This window comes from Dendrobates tinctorius, unplaced genomic scaffold (genome assembly GCF_039654945.1).
Source record: "Dendrobates tinctorius isolate UK_male_01 unplaced genomic scaffold, ASM3965494v1 ptg000043l, whole genome shotgun sequence".
NCBI classification, from domain to species: Eukaryota; Metazoa; Chordata; class Amphibia; order Anura; family Dendrobatidae; genus Dendrobates; species Dendrobates tinctorius.
In genome coordinates, this window is record NW_027361711.1 from 23,029,323 (window position 1) to 23,038,545 (window position 9,223).

At 44.4% G+C, this 9,223-nt stretch overlaps 1 long non-coding RNA gene across 1 annotated transcript in view; it reads left to right on the forward strand.

Moving 5' to 3' along the window:
• Positions 1-8,917, forward strand: part of LOC141089021 (uncharacterized) — a 75,121-nt gene extending 66,204 nt beyond the window's left edge. Inside the window, exon 3 of the long non-coding RNA XR_012232139.1 lies at positions 8,447-8,917. This is a non-coding gene — a long non-coding RNA (uncharacterized lncRNA). The remainder of the gene's footprint in view (positions 1-8,446) is intronic.
• Positions 8,918-9,223: the final 306 nt, after the last annotated feature.

A 9,223-nucleotide genomic window follows, 5' to 3' on the forward strand; every position in this document is an offset into this window, starting at 1 on the left:
ACACATGGAGAGGGAAATGTCAGATTTAGGGAGGTTAGTAGACGGCGGGAGCAGAAGAAGTTCAGTTTTGGAGAGGTTGAGTTTTAGATAGAGAGTGGACATGATATTGGAGACTGCGGACAGACAGTCACTGGCGTTCTGTAGTACAGAGGGCGTAAGGTCGGGGAATGACGTGTATAGTTGTGTGTCATCAGCATAAAGATGGTACTGAAAGTCAAATCTGCTGATGGTCTGTCCAATTGGGGCTGTGTAGAGAGAGAAGAGAAAGGGGCCAAGGACTGAGCCCTGAGGTACCCCGACAGCAAGAGGAAGAGGAGATGAAGTGGAGCCAGAGAACATACAGTCATGGCCAAAAGTATTGACACCCCTGCAATTCTGTCAGATAATACTCAGTTTCTTCCTGAAAATGATTGCAAACACAAATTCTTTGGTATTATTATCTTCATTTAATTTGTCTTAAATGAAAAAACACAAAAAGAATTGTCCTAAAGCCAAATTGGATATAATTCCACACCAAACATAACAAAGAGGGTGGACAAAAGTATTGGCACTGTTTGAAAAATCATGTGATGCTTCTCTAATTTATGTAATTAACAGCACCTGTAACTTACCTGTGGCACCTAACAGGTGTTGGCAATAACTAAATCACACTTGCAGCCAGTTAACATGGATTAAAGTTGACTCAACCTCTGTCCTGTGTCCTTGTGTGTACCACATTGAGCATGGAGAAAAGAAAGAAGACCAAAGAACTGTCTGAGGACTTGAGAAACCAAATTGTGAGGAAGCATGAGCAATTTCAAGGCTACAAGTCCATCTCCAAAGACCTGAATGTTCCTGTGTCTACCGTGCACAGTGTCATCAAGAAGTTTAAAGCCCATGGCACTGTGGCTAACCTCCCTAGATGTGGCCGGAAAAGAAAAATTGACAAGAGATTTCAACGCAAGATTGTGCGGATGTTGGATAAAGAACCTCCACTAACATCCAAACAAGTTCAAGCTGCCCTGCAGTCTGAGGGTACAACGGTGTCAACCCGTACAATCCGTCGGCGTCTGAATGAAAAGGGACTGTATGGTAGGAGACCCAGGAAGACTCCACTTCTTACCCCGAGACATAAAAAAGCCAGGCTGGAGTTTGCTAAAACTTACCTGAAAAAGCCTAAAACATTTTGGAAGAATATTCTCTGGTCAGATGAGACAAAAGTAGAGCTTTTAGGGCAAAAGCATCAACATAGAGTTTACAGGAGAAAAAGAGGCATTCAAAGAAAAGTACACGGTCCCTACAGTCAAACATGGCGGAGGTTCCCTGATGTTTTGGGGTTGCTTTGCTGCCTCTGGCACTGGACTGCTTGACCGTGTGCATGGCATTATGAAGTCTGAAGACTACCAACAAATATTGCAGCATAATGTAGGGCCCAGTGTGAGAAAGCTGGGTTTCCCTCAGAGGTCATGGGTCTTCCAGCAGGACAATGACCCAAAACACAGTTCAAAAAGCACTAGAAAATGGTTTGAGAGAAAGCACTGGAGACATCTAAGGTGGCCAGCAATGAGTCCAGACCTGAATCCCATAGAACACCTGTGGAGAGATCTAAAAATGGCAGTTTGGAGAAGGCACCCTTCAAATATCAGGGACCTGGAGTAGTTTGCCAAAGAAGAATGGTCTAAAATTCCAGCAGAGCATTGTAAGAAACTCATTGATGGTTACCGGAAGCGGTTGGTCGCAGTTATTTTGGCTAAAGGTTGTGCAACCAAGTATTAGGCTGAGGGTGCCAATACTTTTGTCCGGCCCATTTTTGGAGTTTTGTGTGAAATGATCAATGTTTTGCTTTTTGCTTCATTCTCTTTTGTGTTTTTTCATTTAAGACAAATTAAATGAAGATAATAATACCAAAGAATTTGTGTTTGCAATCATATTCAGGAAGAAACTGAATCTTATCTGACAGAATTGCAGGGATGTCAATACTTTTGGCCATGACTGTAACACTGAAGGAGCAGTAAGAGAGATAGGAAGAGAACCAGGAGAGAGCAGTGTCCTTAATGCCTAGTGACTGGAGCCTAGAGAGTAGGAGATGGTGGTCAACAGTATCGAAGGCTGCAGATAGGTCAAGAAGAATGAGCAGAGAGTGGTGACCATTACGTTTTGCTGTCAGAAAGTCATTGGTCACTTTGATGAGTGCAGTTTCAGTCGAATGTAGGGGGCGGAAGCCGGACTGTGAAGGGTCTAGAAGGGAGTGAGTGGAGAGGTAACGGGTAAGGCGGGAGTAGACAAGGCGCTCCAAAAGTTTAGAGATGAAGGGGAGATTGGAGACTGGTCTGTAGTTGTTTGTTTGTGCAGGATGGGTCGAGAGCGGGTTTCTTTAGTAATGGAGTAATGATGGCGTGTTTGAAGGAGGATGGGAAAATGCCCGAGCAGAGGGAGAGATAAAAGATTATAGTTAGGTGGGTTGTGACGACTGGAGAGAGAGACTGGAGGAGATGTGAGGGAATGGGATCGGTAGTGCATGTAGTCAGACGAGAAGAAGCGAGGAGTCTGGAGACTTCTTCTGTGATGGGATCAAATGTGGAAAATGAGCCAGGGGAGATGCAGGAAGGGATGGGAGTCACAGCACTTGGTGGTTGGGAGCAGATTTCCTGATGGATATTATCTATTTTTTCTGTAAAGTGGGAGGCCAGGTCATCAGCACAAATGTCTGTGATAGGGTCTTGTGCTTTTGGCCTGAGGAGGGAGTGAAAAGTGTCAAAAAGCTTCTTGGGGTTGTTGGCTAGTGAGGAGATCAGGGTGGTGAAGTAGGTCCGTTTGGTGAGGTGAAGGGCAGCGTTATAGGTTCTTAACATAAATTTGAAGTGGATGAAGTCTTCTGGTGTGCGGGTTTTTCTCCATAGGCGTTCAGCACTCCTAGAGCATCGCTGGAGAAGTTTAGTTTGCGATGTGAGCCAAGGCTGTTTTACTCTGTGCTTGGAGGTTCTGAGGGTGAGGGGAGCTACTTGGTCAAGGGTGCTTCTAAGAGTGTCATTGATGAACAGCTAGAATAGGACAGGAAGAAGAGGAGATTGGGGACAGTGATGTGTGTAGAGAGTCTGAAAGTGTCTGAGGGTTAATGGCTTGTAGATTTCTGACTGTGTGGTAGGTAGGAGTGAGCTGGGGTGGGCGAGGATTTGTGAGTGTGAAGGAGAGAATGTTGTGGTCAGAGAGTGGAAGCGGTGAGTTATTTAGGTGGGAGATTGAGCAGAGCCGGACAAAGACCAGATCAAGGGTGTTACTGTCCTTGTGTGTCTCAGAGGTTGAAAGCTGTGAGAGGCCTAGAGAGGTGGTTAGTGATAGAAGCTGGGATGCAGATGTGGAATTAGGGCTGTTAATTGGGATGTTGAAGTCTCCCAGGATAAGGGTTGGAAGTTCTGAGGACATGAAGTGCGGCAGCCAGGCTGAAAACTCAAGGAAGTGGGTGGGTGAGCTTGGAGGCTGGTATATGACCGCTACCCTGAGGGAGAGGGGACGAAAGCCTGATGGTGTGGACCTCAAAAGAAGGGAATACGAGTGATGGAACTGGGGGGATGACCTGGAAAGTGCATTGTGGGGACAGGAGTATGCCGACTCCACCACTATGTCTGTTTGTGGGTGTCGGGGAGTGGGAGAATTGTAAGCCACCATAGGAAATGGCAGCAGGAGAGGCAGTGTCAGAATCCTGAATCCAGGTTTCAGTGAGGGCCAACAGATTAAGAGAGTTGTTCAGAAAGTAGTTGTGTAGGAAAGGAAGCTTGTTACAAGCAGACCGTGGATTCCAGAGGGCACAATTAAAAGATTGAGATGAGGGAGTGCAAGTAATATTAATAAGTTATTATGGTTTCGATATGAGGTAGGGTAGGGGTTGAGGTTGGGGGATGGGGGACCAGTGTTGGGGGAGATGTCACCCATATCTGATAGAGCCATCATTGGCTCCAATTGGGGTTGCCCGAGTACCGTGTCCGCGAGTGTTTGGGTGCCAAATACTTTCGCAAGGCACTGTACATGTACACTATACGCCTTATATACAAAGTTCCAGTGTAATGTCACTGGTGATCACTGTATTACCTAAACACTCCACACAGTGCTCTTGTATGTAATGTCACTGGTGATCTCTGTATTACCTGTACACTATACAATACATGTACTATATACAAAGCTCCTGTGTGTAATGTCACTTTTGAGTCACTGTATTACCTATACACTATATACAGAGCTCCTGTGTATAATGTCACTGGTGAGCCCTATATTACCTATACACTAAACAATATATACAGAACTTTTGTGTATAATGTAACTGGTGATCCCTGTATTACCTGTACACTATATACAGAGATATTGTGTATAAAGTCACTGATGATCAATGTAATACCTGTACACTGACACTGTATACTATATGTAGAGTTCATGTGTATAATGGCACTTATAATAATATTAGTATTGTGTTTTTTTATTAATGATCACTATTGTAGTATTCAGTCACTATGTAGTAGTAATATGTGATCTGGTCATGATGTGGTGGTATTTGTTCCTTGTATGTGGTATTATTCAGACACTATGTTGTGGTAATATGTGGTCTGGTCATGGTGTGACGTATTTGTCCCTTGTGTGTGATATTATTGTTTATTTTAAAAACTGAAAAATAATTACAAAATTAATATATCTAAAAAGAGCATTGGACACTTTAATAAATGTTTAATAGTGTAGAGTCCAGCCAAAAGAGTCTACCTTATCATTGTGGTGGCTTAAAAATTATTTTGGCCAAAACAAAAGCTGATGGCTATATATGTGATGTGGTGTTCGATAACAACTCTTAATGTGTCATTGGTGAGGATGTGGTGCAGAAGGGGAATTTTTCCAAAAGTGGGCGGTGGGACTGTGGAAGGTTTGAGGGGTGGAGGCGGAGCTGGGGTGGAGCCTGAGAGGAGTCTCAAGGGGCACAAAAATTTTGCCAGTGTGAGGCCCTGAAATTCTTGGTGGTAGCCCTTTTCACACTTACATTTAATCTCAGCCGTCCTGAACATCTCCACAATCTGGTCTACTCCAATTGATAAGAGCAATGATGTGGGTGACTAGATTCTTTTGACCATCCTGCTCAAGTCTCACTTCTGATGCACATTTTTCCATGTACCTGCTGTTCATTGTGTTAATAGTATTACACACAATTTTAAACATTCATGTGCTTCAGAAAAAAATGGTGATTTTAGTGCCTATTGTGTTAGGCGTCGGGTCTCCTCCTCTGCACAGGAGGAATCCCAAGCCTTGCATTCTGCGGTCTCCCATTCAGTCCCAACCACAGAGAGTCCTGCTCAGCAGAGACATAAATCCCAGCATCTTGCTCAAGCTAGTGCTGTCAGGTTGGTGGTTGTTGCTGCTGCTGCCATACCTGGTTCAGCTATAGCAACCTGCACTAGCCAGGAGCGAGCAGCTCCTGGGACTAAGTCCCTCTTTTGGTCCACTGAGCATGCCTGTGGGACGACCTCTCATTGGAGGTCAGAGGTCACATGCTCAGGTCCTGTAGCTGCTCCGATTGGATCACAGGGAAGGTCTCGGAAGCCTGCAACTATAAATGGTTCGCATGGCCGCCCAGCCATGCGCTATTATAAAATTATATTCGTGTATGTGTGGATGTGTGTTTGTGACTGGTGATTGATCCCCTCCCTAGCGTTGTTGCATGAGTTGGGTGTTTGAGCTATTAGCAAAAGGCTGTGCCATCCATCACAAAGCACGATATTACAGTGCATACTGCAGCGCCCATCACAGCAGCGCTGTGCGCAGATTGTGCGCTTTCCTGACCCTAAATTTAGGGTGGTTAGTGGCGTCCGCCAGTGCGGCACTGTACGCTCTCTGAGCAGTTATTCTATTTGTTAGTCTTTGTCTGGCTCTGCAGTTGCGGCGCCAAGCGCTACTGGGTCTAGAGGGACTCTGACCTTGTGTCATTGGGGCAGGGTTCTGTGACCAGAACACTAGCATTCACCCTGCGGTACTGCGGCCCTGTGAAGCAACAGGGTTCGCCCCCTTTACACCGGGTGTAGGGATGAGCAAGCATACTCGTTAGGATTTGGTACTCGGCGAGTAATTCGGTACTCGCGGTACTCGAATCCTTGCGAGTATTTTACTACTTGCCTCGCAATATTCGGCAGAGCCCGCACAGTCCCCGCACAAGGTCCCGCACAGTCCCCGCACAGCCCAGCACAGTCCCACACAGTACCTGCAAAGCCCTGCACAGTCCCACACAGCATGGCACAGTCTTCGCACAGGCCAGCACAATCCCACACAGCCTGGCACAGTCTTCACACAGGCCAGCACAGTCCGCACAGCCTGGCACAGTCCCCGCACAGGCCAGCACAGTCCCGCACAGCCCCGGCACAGGCCAGCGCAGTCCCGCATAGCCTGTCCCAGTCTTCGCACAGTCCCCGCCCATTAATCGCATTTCCCATAGACTTACATTGGACTTGCTACTTGTTACGAGTACCCGAGCATTAGGAGGTACTCGTAACGAGTACAGCGAGTCCGAATACTACACTACTCGCTCATCCCTAACCAGGTGAGGTTAACCGAGTGTGTTTGTTACCGCTATTTAGTGTCCGCCATTACCAAGCAGCAGGTAACATCTCTGGACGGTGGACTCCGGGCTGCAAACGCACCTTATACCATCTTTATTATTTGGTGCGTTCCACCAGCCCTAACATATTGCTCCTTTGAAAATTCTCAAAATGCTCTGTATATGGCGCTTCTTCAGGATTTTTGTTGTGGATCCAAATGGAAAGAATGGTATGAAGAAAAGACTGATATATTTATTTTTTTAATTCAACTCTCGCTTTTCTATATAAAAAAAAACTACCCCCAAAAAAACCTACATGTGCGACTTCAGCCTGCTCAATAAAGACTGCAACGAATTCTGAATATAACACATATATGTGAAATACAAGAGAATGATTAAACAGATAAAACTTTAAGTTCAATTTACACAATTAGAATTTTTTGCTCTACATTTCATAAATGTTAATTTAAGTATAAAACAATTGCGGATAACAAATAACAAGAAATATCACTAGGGATTCATGTAGATGGTTTAATTGTACCACTGAATCTTGAAAAATACTGTGGAATACTGTAGAAAACCATGGACAAATTCTGCTCCAATGTCTTGGTCTAAATTTAGAAAATGTCAATGTTAATATGTTCATCAGATTCTTTGTTCTTGTTTTTTCATGCAGTAGAAAACAGAATACATTTTTTCCTCTAAACTTATATTGCAAATTCATCAGTTATTTAACCAGTTTTAAACTGGATTATTTGGAACTTTCAGAACAAAAGCGATATTTCATATTTTATCATTTCATTCCAAAAGGCATATTTTTTATTTGATTTTGTGTATTGTAGAATAATGAAAAAGCCAAAGACAGAAACATAGCGCACGTTCACACTAGCCACTAAACTGTTTGTTTCCATCATGTGCATATAAAGGTGTGGCCCGCCTTTCTTTTGAGCTGGACATTATTGATGTGGTCCCCCTTGGCTGGTTGTCCACTAGTTGGGCGCAGTCCCTTTCAGCCCTTATCTACATACATGTCATTTGACAAACGGTAAGGATTTTAATATTAAAGTTCGGACTGTCCAAATTACAGTCACCGTGACGAAGCAGGATGGCTTTTGCATTGTTTTTAGCAAATAACATGTAATCTAAGGCCTGTTTCACACATCTGTTTGTCACCATCAGTCAAAATCCGCCGATTTGCAAAAAAAAAACGGATCCGCCATTTTTCTTGGCGGATCCGTTTTTTCCCCATTGACTTTCATTATCGGCGGATTTTGACTGACAATCATCCGTTGCATCCATATTTGGAAATTTTGGCGTCTGCTGAGATCACCGAACGGACAATGCAACGTTTTTTGGTGTCCGGATCTGCATTTTTGACATTTGCTACATGTTTAACCCTGAATCCAGTCTCGCTGCTGGCTGGATGATATATCTCTCTCTCTCCTCACGATACGCCGGCATCTTCATCCTGCGATACCTGGGGATTCCCATGATGCGCCAGCCTATTCATCCCGCGATACCTGGAGATTCCCGCGATAGCCTGGCCTCTTCATCCCGCTACATTGGCGGTATTTTTAATTTTTTTCTGCGCGGTTCCTTTAACTTTCCCACATTGGCGGATGCCGGCGCACCAACGGTCTGGTGGCTCCCGTTGGTGTTTCCACGGCTACGGATCCGTTCTCCGCCTTTTTGGCAGCTGCCAACGGCCGAGAAAAACGTAAGTGTGAAACAGTCCTAAGTACCAAATATTATTTTCATGCACTATGCTGTTTATTTACTGCAGGGCATTTAATTAATATGCTTCTGTCTTTGTTTTTTTCTGTTTAGTGGCTAGTGTGAACGAGCGCTTACATGCTGCATACACACCAGTTTATATCTTAGCTCATACCTTTTGTTTTTTTTTAGAATAATGAAAAGCAGATCACAAAATGGAGAATAAAGAAGAGAAAATCACTTGTAGGTAAATCAAAAGCACACAAAATGGGTGCAAAGGAAATAGTGGAAACATACCAGTAGGAGAGCAGTGTACAGTGCATGAAGGGGAAGGAGAGCACAATGGAGGAAAAAACATGGAAGAGTACATGAAGTGTGAACAGTTCACATGAAGAAGGATAAGGGAGGAAGGGAGCGAAGTACAAGAACAAAGAACTGCTTTTGGCACCAATGACAGAGGCAACCCTTACCACACTTCACTATGTCCATATGCTCACCCTCATAGAAGAATGTTGACATGCTGACCTGCTGTGGAGTGACAGCCCTGTGATAACATATAGGTTGGGATGAACAGCTGGAATGGATCCCTATATTACCAGCTTTGAGCCACAATCCTCTTCTTCATTTTAATGCCCTAATGGCATCCCAATAACTGTAGAAAAAGTAACCTAATAAATGAAGTATGTCTATTGTATGGAAGTATAGTTGTGACATAAAGGCTGTTTTAGACCCATGAATATTGGCCATGTGAGCACATACACTATGCCCGTTATGTTCCTCCTATAATCTGGTCCTGAATACAAAAGCATTGATAGGTTAATTTGAATGTGTCATCAGAAATTGTCACAACTCTGTTGTCTTGTGTCCCTGGACCAGGGGCTCCTTCCCTGTTAATAACGTGAGGGTGCCCTAGCTCGCCATGTTCCCTGTATTTCTTCTGATGGTGAAGACACCAGGGCCACGTACCTT